Here is an 11,560-nt window from a genome sequence, read left to right on the forward strand (position 1 = left end):
AGAAACAACACTTGGAGTCTAACAACAGTCTCCTTTTGGTTTCATACAAAACATTTTCTGCTGGTTTATTTCATTCAAATATTCATATTCCTCTTTCCAATTATACTTCCACTTAACTGAACTGAAGCAGGTTTCAGGATCACATTAACCATACTAAACTATGTCATTCCACTTTAGAAAACAAATCAATCTCCTGAAATAGTATTCTTTCCTCATTTCCTGGCAGCTTGATGTTAAGCAGTTCACTTGTGTCAGGCTTTATTTTCAATCTTGATAAAATATTTCTTGTTTTATTTGCTGACTTTGCAATACTATTGCAGCTAAAGATGAGGTGTTGTGAAGTCTCAGGGACTAAGGAACAAAATCTACAATTTGGATCCCCTCTTTTTTTTCCAGTCATATTCTTCTTTCCTCAGGATCAATGTATCACTTTGAAGTTGGAAGTATAGGACATTTTCTTCAGGTGAAGGAAAAACGAGTACTAGCTGTGGTAGATTCTTCTTGGGAATTCTTCTCCAAATTACGTCACATAGAGTTTTTGATTTTATTGTTGGTTCTATGTGGATGTCTGTTGTTTTATTTGCAAGTAAATCGGCTACCTCGTTATGTTTAATACCTTGGTGACTTGGCAGATGATGTAAATAAAGCTTGATATTTCTTTCTTGAATACTCCACATTAATTTCCTAAGACTTGCTATATCAGAGTCTATTACTGGCCTGAGGACTTAGCTCATGAGCTGTAAGGCAGAGTTAGAGTCTGAGAGCAAGATCACCTTCCTAGATTCAGGAGGCTTTTTATTAATGGCATTTACAGCTTCAAACATAGTCTTTAGCTCAGCCACAAGGATGGATGTGGCATTTGGAAGCCTAGTGGATATATTTAAGGAATATTCAGGAATTACCACAGCTGCTGCTGCCCTGCCTCCATTCAGTGACACACCTGGAAATATTCGTGTAAAATTCCTGAAGCGGGTTGTAATTTTTTGCTTGAAAATAGCTTGCACTTGACTGGGAGGATAACTTGAATTTTTGCCTGGAATAAGCTCCAAGCAAAATTCAACTGGTGCAAACTTCCATTTGGGTTTTCCACTTCTTATTTTCAGTCACAGTTTTCCAGAAAATAGATAGTCTGGAAAAGCAATTATTAAAACAGATATGAACCCTGAAAATCAGCAAGAAACTTTTCAATTTAGCACTAACAACTGCATTTTTTTTCCCTTGCATGTGGAGAAGATACAAGGGTGACACATTTTTATCCTTTTCTGCCATTTTTGTACAAATTTCAGGGTAAAACCTACCACTTTGAATAAAAGCAAACTTTAGTTACAAGACATTTACAAGTACAAGTGACAAGAAATCAATTAGGGGAGACTGGCCCATATTTGCCAATTTTCTGGTTATTTATGTTTTGTAAACACAGTTTTCAACTTTAAATAATTCTGAAAGTTGTCATGTATATGTTCATGTTTGGCATATCTCTAAAAAAATCCCTGGTGACCAATGTTTCTGGATATAGCAGGAAAATGGGTTACACTGATGCAGTCAAAAACTGGCAAACCAGGGCCACCCTGGTTCAAGTTCACCACAGATTGGCCCACTTTTGCCACTGTCTTAAGTCAAGAAAAGCTCTTACTCCTCAAGAATTAGTCCTAGAATTTGTTGTTTATCAGATTTTGATTGTCTTTCAGAATTCAGATACAAATAATTAATAGACTTAGGACAGTAGCCTACTCAAAGACCCACCTTCTATAAATCAAATCCTAGCTAAGTTTACTATTGAAGGCCATCTCTCTAGATGGAACACTACTACCAAGTAATGCATCTTGTATCCTGAAAGGTGAACACCAAACTTTAGCATTTTGGCAAGTCTTGAAGTCCCACCTGAGACAGAAGGCTTACTTAATCCTATATAAACCTCAGACTTTCAGATGCAATATTCTTCTTAGGTAAGCACAAACTTGCTTGATTCTATGCACTTCAAGAATAGAACATCAAGTACAACTTGGTATTCCTTAAAAACTTTCACAGCAAAGAAGCACTTAGCCCTCTTTTTACCTGCAAGTCCAACTAAAACAAAGTTGACAACTTTTATTGGCTTGTTTCCTGCATCTTCTCTTAGCTTAAGATTGTCCTCACTGTCATTGTCAAGCTCCATCCCAACATGATTAGACTCACTTTCCTCTTGAGGAACAATTGCTTGCTTGCTTCTTGCAATTTAGCCTTCTTTGCATTCTTCTTCTCCTGGGTTTTCTGTTCTTTCTTCCTCTTTTTTGCAGCTTTCAGTTTCTCTTCCTGGTGGATTCTTTCCTTCACTGGGGTATCAGTCAAAATTTTGGTAGTCTTTATTTTCACTGCATGTCTGATTTGTTTTCTTGGAGAATCTTCCAGAAATGGAGACATATTAACTAGTCCAGAGAAGTTTTTTCAGCTTGTCCATATAAAGGTAATCATGAGAAAGATTGGGTATTGTTCTCATGGTTGGTGGGCTGATTAGCCATTGTCAGCAGAAGAAGCAATGGGCAATGGAGGTTCTATGTCACCATGGTTTGAAGTAGATGGTTGATCAGAGACATATGAACTGAAGAACTCGTGATCTTTGAAAATCTGAGGGTTGAAAGGGAAAATGTCAGTGCAGCAAAAACCACTGATTGTGTTTTCTGGGGTCAGTGCTTTGGGACACACTTTTCCCAAAAGCTCAGAGATGTTATAAATTGAGACATTCTTGCATTTATGCTCTGTCATAAGTCACACATTCCCTGTTGTACAAAGCCTTCAAAGGAAACATAACTGACCTGTCAAGTGGTTGCAGCTTATGCATTGTATGAGAATGGTGAGCATGACAACTCTGTTTTCTTTGGCTAAGTCAAGCAATTCACTACTGTAATGACTAATGTGATTGTCAAGTATTAGAAGCCCAGGATTAGACTTGTTCAGTCTTGTATGACTGATAAAATGGTTCATTCAAACAAGAAATTGTTCATTACACATCCAACCAGAAGCCATTTCTGACCTATGAGTAATGGTGCTCCTTTCAGTAAAATTTCAGAGCAATTCTTGCAAGGAAAAATAAGAACAGGGGGGTTGCTATTACCCATATCACTGACAGAAATACACATAGTAATATTCTGCCCACTTTCTGCTGATGTTACCTTGCCAACCTATTTCTGTCCTTTTGCTGCAACAATTTTTCCTAGCTTGTGAACTGTTGATAGTCCAGTTTTGTCTACATTCCAAATATTTTGTGCTGTAAATTTGTGGTGCTTGTACACATCACCAAGATTTTCCAAAAATCTTTCAACTGTCACATAATTCAAAGCAGTTGCACAGCTGAGACTTGTTGCTTAGTGTGCTCTTACAGTAAGATGTGGGTGTCTTGCCATAAAACCATGACACTAATCTTCACCTGGGATGGTGAGTCCTTTGGGATGGTGATCCTTTGGGATCCAATTTGGGATGGTGAGTCCTTTGGCAAGAGAATACCTGCAAGCAAGCTGACAAACTTCAAGTGGTGTTAAACCATAATGCATATGGCACACAACTTGCAAGTATTTAGCAAGAGCATTTTCTTGTTCTTTTGTAAAGATCTGTCTTGTAACATAAAGTGGTGAGAAAAATGAGAGAGGCAGAAGCTCAATATCCCCATCCTGTTTCTCACTCTTGGTGATGTATCCCCTCAGAATTGTCCATGGTTACTCTATATTTTTTGCAGCTGTTTTCTTGTTCTGTTTCTTTACAGTAACTTTGATTATAGCAGCTTGGACCAGCTGACAGTCCATACCCTTCTTCCTTTCTTCTGCTGGAATGGTTTTTGAACCATTATACCCTAAAATAAGTTAGATTGTATGGACCTTATCACTTCAAAGTGCAAATTAAGGTAATTGAGGTAATTTTAAGTCAGAGAAGTTATTTAGTTCAAGTTTATTTTGAGTTTCCTCACCAAGCTATTTTTCTGGGTCAAGCAAGGTTTGATTCAACCATACTGAATCTTTCAGGCTAAAGTACATGGGATTGTTGCTTCTTTATTGAGTGTATCTGACAAAATATGAAGTAAATATCAATAAAGTGTGTTGGAAAAATTTAGCATTCTATGTTTGCCAGTCCTAGAGTGGCAAACCAGGGCTGTTATTTTGTGGTGAATGTGGGCGTTTTCCCTCTATGGAGAATTCCCTCTTTGGAATCAGCACTGTCCAGTTGTTATTGTACATGGTAGTCAATGTATATCACTGATAGTTTACTAAGTCTCAGATGTTTCTATTCAGACAAAAAGTTATCTCTTACCTTTACATTAGAGACCAACTTTTTCATTTTCAAAACTAAAACCAGTACTTTCAAAACTAAAACCAGAGAAAAAGAAACTGGAAACGTAAAATAATGTACCCATGAAAATTTACCCATATTGGGTAAAATTCTAGTTTAGCTGTTTTGCTGTCTTGGAAAATGGATAGGTTAGGAAAATGAAATTTTCAGGGATGACTCTAAAGTATGTCCTGGGAAGTTATTTTGAAGTATCTACCTCTACTCCTTTTCCCTCTAGATGGCCTTACAAATATTTGTGTTATAAAACTGAAACCTTGCAAAATAGGTCTTCTGCTTAAATGAAGTACAACAAAACTGTTTTCAGGTCAACAGCTTTGCTCAATCCCAATTTATGAGGTTATAAAGATCTGAAAATACATTTCCTAAATTTGGAAAAGACCCAATGATATGGCTTAAAATTCTACTCAAATAACAGGAATTGCATTCCTGTTATTTGAGGAGGAGTTGCATTCCTGTTATTTTAGATAAAAATCCTTCTTTTTCCAGCTTAAAAGAAAAAGTTTCTAAAAACCACCATGCTGAGATATAGTACTACCTCTATTCAATACTATTACTATTACTAGTAATTAAAATTTTGGTAACAATAGAGGTAGTACTATATCTCAATGTGGTGGTTTTTGGAAACTTTTTCTTTTAAACTGGAAAAAGAAGGATTTTTAGAGGAAAGACTTGATGATAAAGGTTCTCCCCTTGGATAATAGGCCTATATTAACTAGGATCATTATACATATTTTAAAGTAAGAATTGTTTTCTTAACATGTCTCCTTATCAGGTGTCACAATTCTAAATTTCTACTGCAATATCTTCCCAGCATGTTTTTGGCCCTGGATTCATTGCTGGAAGTTTCATTTTCCTAACCTAGCCTAACCCCTTTCCAAGTTGGATAGCTTGACTAGAGTTTCACCTTAATTGATGAAGAAAATAGAGTGTTCTGGTAAAGTAGTAAATATGGTGGTGTATTAGAGACATCAAAATTACTTTTTCACTGGACTGACACTGATTTCATGAGGCCAGTCAAGTACCAACACTAGTAGATTGATAGGCTACTCAATTTTTCAGATTGTCTTATATAATGATGTCTTATATAAAGTCTTATATAATGATAAGCGTTCTATTGGAAACACATTATGCCAATAAAAGGTAGCCTACCTCAGCCTAGGCCTGTATGATAACATAGGCCTTAGCCTATGTGCTGACTGGGAAGAAAAACAAGTTAGACCTACATATCTAGCTGGATAATAGAAATTTATTTGTAAATTAAGAAACATTTAGACTATTCTCTATCTTTTATTAGTGACAATTGTTCAAACCTTTAACTATTTCAAGCAATTCCACAAATTGAATGCATTCAAAAATTTCTATAGAGATAGGATCGTTAATCAGTGTTGCCACTACGAATTTTGAAAACCTGTGAAAAAAATGCCCAAAAACCTGTGAAATTTGTCAAAAAACCTGTGACCACTTTTAGAGCGTGTTCAGGCATTCTTACGTTTTTACTACAGTTTACATTTGTTACTCTGAAGTAGCAGCACCAGAATGCTACTATCAAAGATACTTAAACCTGGGAAAATCAGCCTCTGGTCCGAAAACACGACATGGAAAATCGAAAGGCATGCTATAAGGCCGTATCCAGGGGGCGGGGGTACCTGGTTTGACCCCCCCCCTAAATTTTTGACCGAGTCGAAAATAAGTCGAAAATTAGTAAAACCTAGGTAAAAATCAGTAAAATTAATCGAAAACTGAGTCAAAAATTAGTACCCCCCCCCCCCGAAAAAGTCAAAAATTAGTACCCCCCCCCCCAAAAAAAAAAAATCCTGGATCCACCCTTTGCATGCTACCTAGTGGTCTGTTCCCTGCATGATTTCTGCAGGTATTTCTAGCTTTGACATTAACGCTACATATAAATTACATGCAGTGCTTTTCAATTTCAATAGATGACAGAAAGATATCGTCATGAGAATGTCAAAAGAGCGAAATTTTATATAAATACCGCTACCTATTTTAGTCGGAAAGTAAAGGACCAATCATCGAGACTCATTTTCACTTCGATAATTGCATGAGTTATGCGAAAAAGATGCAACTCGTTGATCTTCAGTAGGTAGTAAGGACCTATCTGGGTGTGACAAGGTCTGAACAGCTGCAACAACGAAATGTTTATTTTGACCTATGATCACCTACATAGCCTTAAACTTGAAAATGAAATTGTTCAATCTGCATGGAAAAACGTAAGATCCCATCTAGACGGTTTTCCGCATAGTGTAATTGCATCTTAAGTTCAGACACATAGGATTTTCCTTAAAGACCATTTGCTAACCTGACAGAAATTCCAATTCCCAGACTAAAAATCTATTCGCAATACGAGGCAGGAACTATTAATTTTTTGGTTCGTGCATTTTCTATCAAATTTTGTAAGTTTCGCCCCATAGCGCAACTTATGATGTAAGGAGATAAAATGGCAAATTACGTTGCTTAGATAGAAGTTCGCAAGATAATGGAAGGTAAAATAAAAAGATGTAGTTTGTTGCAAAACAACTTTGTTAAGTTCAGTCTTCATTAACAGATTCCTCCACCAGATTCCGGGATCTAGAACAAAAGACGTCGATCAGTTAATCATTCAGCCAACCGGTTGGTCAAGTGGTTAAAATTGTTTAACAACTCCTCTATCTTGCCGTTTTCTGAACATTTAGAAGTAGCGCTGAGCTACTTAAGGCAATTGTAGGACTGAATTATCTAGCGAAAAATTCTTCACTGTATTTTTGTTTAATTTAAGTTAAAATCATGCAGTGCTCCTAAATTTTGAGCATTTCAAAACCTAACGGACCAGAAATCTGCTTTAATGAATTGTATTTAACTAAAACAAAACAAAACTTCTTGTAAAAGTAAAATAAGTTGGTAGATCATGAAAAAAGAAAAGGGGCGTTCGCACGGTAATTTTGCCGAGGTCTAAAGCAATCACTAGACATCAAACTTGGTCGCCCACATACAGCTCTATACAACTTAGGTTATGATATTACAGTCTTCAAACGGGCAACAGGGGAATGAATTTCAAGTTCTCACAAATCATATTTTCAAAGCACTCCACCTATTTTCTTAGAAACCACGCTAAATTTTGATGATCCGAGTACAATTTCTCGCAACTTCTAATCTAAAGCAATAGGTACTGAAAATTAGCCAGCCACGTTTGTCTTGCACGTAAGGCTTAAACTAGACCGCTTGCATATGATTCTCAAGTAAATGCTGTGAAGTTTTCCAATGAAGAAAAAAAACAATTATCACTGCTACGGTTCTTCAGGTCTTGGAAAACAGGATTGACATAAAAACCCAAAAATGTGATTGGTTTATATAATAATATTGATTGATAAAATATAACTGATCTGACGCATAATTGGTTAATTTGATTTGTTGATATACAGATACTCGCTGATGAGTAACACCTGATCTGAGTCATGGGATTATAAATTCTACATGTAGCTTAAACCCTTCAAAATATACAGATACTATTAACAGTTACCTAATGCTAGATTCAGATGTATAGAACTTTCCTTGAAGGTTGAAAGGAAATCTTTAGAGGCTGAAGGGAAATCTGTTCGAATGTAAAGAGATATGTTTCTCTAATTCCTATTACGAATCCTAATGCAAGAATTTTAAAAAACTAAACATGTCCTTAGGTAATGTTGATTCTGGACCAAAACAATTAAATCCACTTGCGCTGCATTTTTTAGGTCTGATCTAGTTATTTGGCTTTTCTCAGTTATTTTCCTAATAATAATAATAATAATGTACTTATAAGCCATGTCATAAACGTAGTTATGAGTAAGACAAGGAAAAAAAAGAGAAAAAATGAAGTAAAATACACTGCAATGAAACTAACCGAACAGACGGACTGAAGAATGATGAGGCGAAAAACGACAAAAAGATGAATCCGAAAGCCTTCCTTGCAGCACAACCAACTTTGCTGTAAAATCGAGAACTTCAAACTTACGAACTATTTTACCACTACTATGCCAAGGGGGGGGGAGATAAAGTAGAATTTACAATATCTGAAATAAAAAGACCGGATATGTTTAACGTCGTTCTTATTTAAAAGGGGAAAGACCAGAAAGGTAAAGGACAGAATGATAATAAAAAAGTAGAATATAGCCTACCCAGTTCTCGTCTGTTATGCTTCCCTCGATTGGCAGCAAGCTTAGAAAAAACAATTTGAATTTCCTTTTTAACATCACGAACAGTGTACTGGCGAAGGCTAGAAATTGATTTAGTAACAGTGATACCCAACCATCGAAAACAGGAACAGAGTGTATAGAAAAACCACAACGACCTAAGGGAACATTAGAGGAAGTTGAACTATTAAAAAATAGAACTTCACAATTCTCAAAATTAAGAAAAAGACCCATTTTAGAAAATAGACGGGAAAACTTCTTGAAATCTTAATAATTTAATATTTTTTTGATAATCTGTTTACAATCTGATTTGTCTTGAAGAAACATTAAGTTTTTTCTTTCGTAATATTGAAAATTCCATCAACATTACAAGATTGAGTTAAAAAAAAAAATTGAAATCCTCTCGCGCTTTAAGGAAAAGATATTGGAATCCCTTAACTCCTTAAAGTTCATTTTCAAGCCTCACTTCTGATCAAATTTATCTTTATTTAATCTGTTCTTGAAGCTCATTCCAACGTTTTCACCTAGTATATAGCGTAAGATAAGTCATTGGTTTATTTGTATTGATCAGTAAAAATTACAACTCATATCTTTACGATTTAATGAGAAAAGACAATTGTTCTCTTCGAAAGGAGAAAAAGGATGAATTACCGTTGGTAAGAGGAAAAGTTACGAGCTGAACCTTTGCATTGGAGCTGGAATGCATAGAAGCAACGAAATACTCACCCCATCAAAGTCAGTAGTCTATTCAGTGTCGGAGTGTGAGCTGTCAGGTTCAGCACAACAAGGATCTTCTTTATTACAAACTGCCTCTCTCCATTTGATAGCCTTATCAAGTAGATCACTTGGAATAGTCTGGGAAGCGGCTTTACCAACTAACTGTTTGGTCATCATCAATGCACTAACTAAACCCGGTGTTCAGCTTGCTACGCAGTATCGTTTTCATATGCGACAGGAAATAGAACTGTCACTTTGCAGCAGTTCTTGTATGGGGAAGACAACAAAGGTGCAACATAAAGGTCGACAGATCAGCAAATGTTTTGTCGCCAATACCGTTCTTTAGATGCAAAAAACTCTTCGAGAAACCAGATGGTTGGTCGACCAGATCTTGACCAAGATCAGCTCGGCTCAACCTGAGCTCTAGCAGCTGACGGTCAATGCTTTCTCTCTTGCGTTCTACAATCGTTGCATCGCTTCCCAGAAGCGTAGAAAAGCGCACGAGAATGCAAATAATGAACACTTCAAATCCGAGTGCAACGCAGGGATCCAAAATCTTAAGATCGGACAAAATTGGATCTTCCCAGCTTATTCTTTGTCTCATCTGCTTGCAGATCCTCAGACAGTTGACCTTAAAGGCTTTGAGTGAGTCCTCAGCAATCCTTCATCCGCGTTCCTCCAGGTAACATTCGGTATTGGTGCCTAATTTCATGTCATCCAGTTCAAGATAGTTCGCGGGAACCAGATCTATGGAGAAAGGTGATTTCGCTACCAGTATCAGGCGTTTTTTTATGAAAATTTGGAGTAATATTGCGTACGTCGTAATGAAGGTGCTCACCAGCCTACGGATTCTTGTGTCACTACTCTGAAAGTCAGTGTTTAGGGAGTTGGTACTCCCTAAACACAGCCACTCCAACCTCCCGACCTCCTAGGTGGGAATCAGGGCCTGATAAGCACGAGTGCTCCCAAGCTATGGTTGGGGCCTCGGAGCGAGGATTCACGCCCCCGTCCCTAGCGAGCCGGGAGGAGAGCCCTAAGTTGCACCTCACAGCGGTGGAGTGGTGTAACATTCAATTAGGAGCCTAGCCCGACAAATAGAATGGCTAACGCAACGGGGCGCCAAGGGTCTGGGGAGCCTTTGGTCAAGTCAATTCCTATGAAACACCTATGGATATGGAAGATCAAATGCAGAGAGATACTACTATTACGGCGTTCGCGGTAGCCGACGCGGACCAGGTCCAAAATGATGGTTCCGGCCAGCAAGGAGTTGGGTTCCTAATAGATGGTCCTACTGCATCATGCGTCACCTCTTGGGAGCCAGTGTCACCAAGGATCACCATGATCAGACTGAGAGGCCACATAAACATAATCGCCGTGTACGCTCCGATAAGGGATAGTAGTGACGCGGTCAGAGATGCCTTTTATTATGACCTACAAAGAATCATCGACAAGACACCAAGGCGTGACATACTCTTTGTAGCTGGAGACTGGAACGCCCGGCTTGGCAGAGTAGACCCCGACACAGCAGCAGTTATTGGCCGCCACACCGTTGCTTTCTATAAAAACCTTATATGCCCCAGGTTATAACTTACAACCCTTGCCCTCAGGGCTGTGATGGGGTTGTCATCGTCAAAGACATAATTTTCAGAACTGTTCACCATATTCAATATATTGGCTATGTCAAAGTTTGTATTGTATGTGATTCGGGAACTGGTGGGTGCAAAAGGGGGGTTACTTGCCATTAGATCACTTTTGACTGTCAAAAAAAATACTAGCCATTTCAGTTTTCTATCGAATTATTCCTTTTTGAATTTTCTATGACAACGCTTTCTATAAAAAAAACTTATATGCCCCCAGGCATAACTTACAACCCTTGCCCTGAGGGCTCTGAGGGGTTTATCATCCTCAAAAACTCCTCAAAGAACTAATTTCCAGAACTTTCAACTACGTTGAATAAAATAGCTATCTCAAAATTTTGATTGGATGTGTATGGGGAAAAGGTGGGCGGGAGAGGGGGGTTAGTTGCCCTCCAATCACTTTCAACTATTAAAAAGGGCATTAGCCCTTTGAATTTCCAATCGAATGAGCCCTTTTAAGTTTCTGCGACAATATTTTCTATTAAAACCTTATATGCTCCCAGGGCATAACTATCATTCCTTGCCCTGAGGGCTGTGGGGGAGTTTCCTCCTCAAAAATATGATTTCTATCTGAAAATCAATTACGCTGGACAAAATGGCTACCTCAAAATTTTGATTGGATGTGTTTTGGGAAATAGTGGGCGTGGAAGGGGTGTTAGTTGCCTTCCAATTACTTTCAACTATTAAAAAAGGCCAAAAGCCACTCCAATTTCCAATCGAATGAGCCCT

At 37.7% G+C, this 11,560-nt stretch overlaps 1 protein-coding gene across 1 annotated transcript in view; it reads right to left on the bottom strand.

Moving 5' to 3' along the window:
* Window positions 1-5,677, bottom strand: part of LOC148946813 (NBAS subunit of NRZ tethering complex-like) — a 211,149-nt gene extending 205,472 nt beyond the window's left edge. Inside the window, exon 1 of the mRNA XM_089096616.1 lies at window positions 5,628-5,677. The gene's annotated coding sequence lies outside the window, so the exon portion shown is untranslated. The remainder of the gene's footprint in view (window positions 1-5,627) is intronic.
* Between the last annotated feature and the right edge of the window lie 5,883 nt (window positions 5,678-11,560).

Source organism: Artemia sp. Qi Xiang Cuo, chromosome 11 (genome assembly GCF_049724085.1).
Source record: "Artemia sp. Qi Xiang Cuo chromosome 11, ASM4972408v1, whole genome shotgun sequence".
Classification (NCBI taxonomy): domain Eukaryota; kingdom Metazoa; phylum Arthropoda; class Branchiopoda; order Anostraca; family Artemiidae; genus Artemia; species Artemia sp. Qi Xiang Cuo.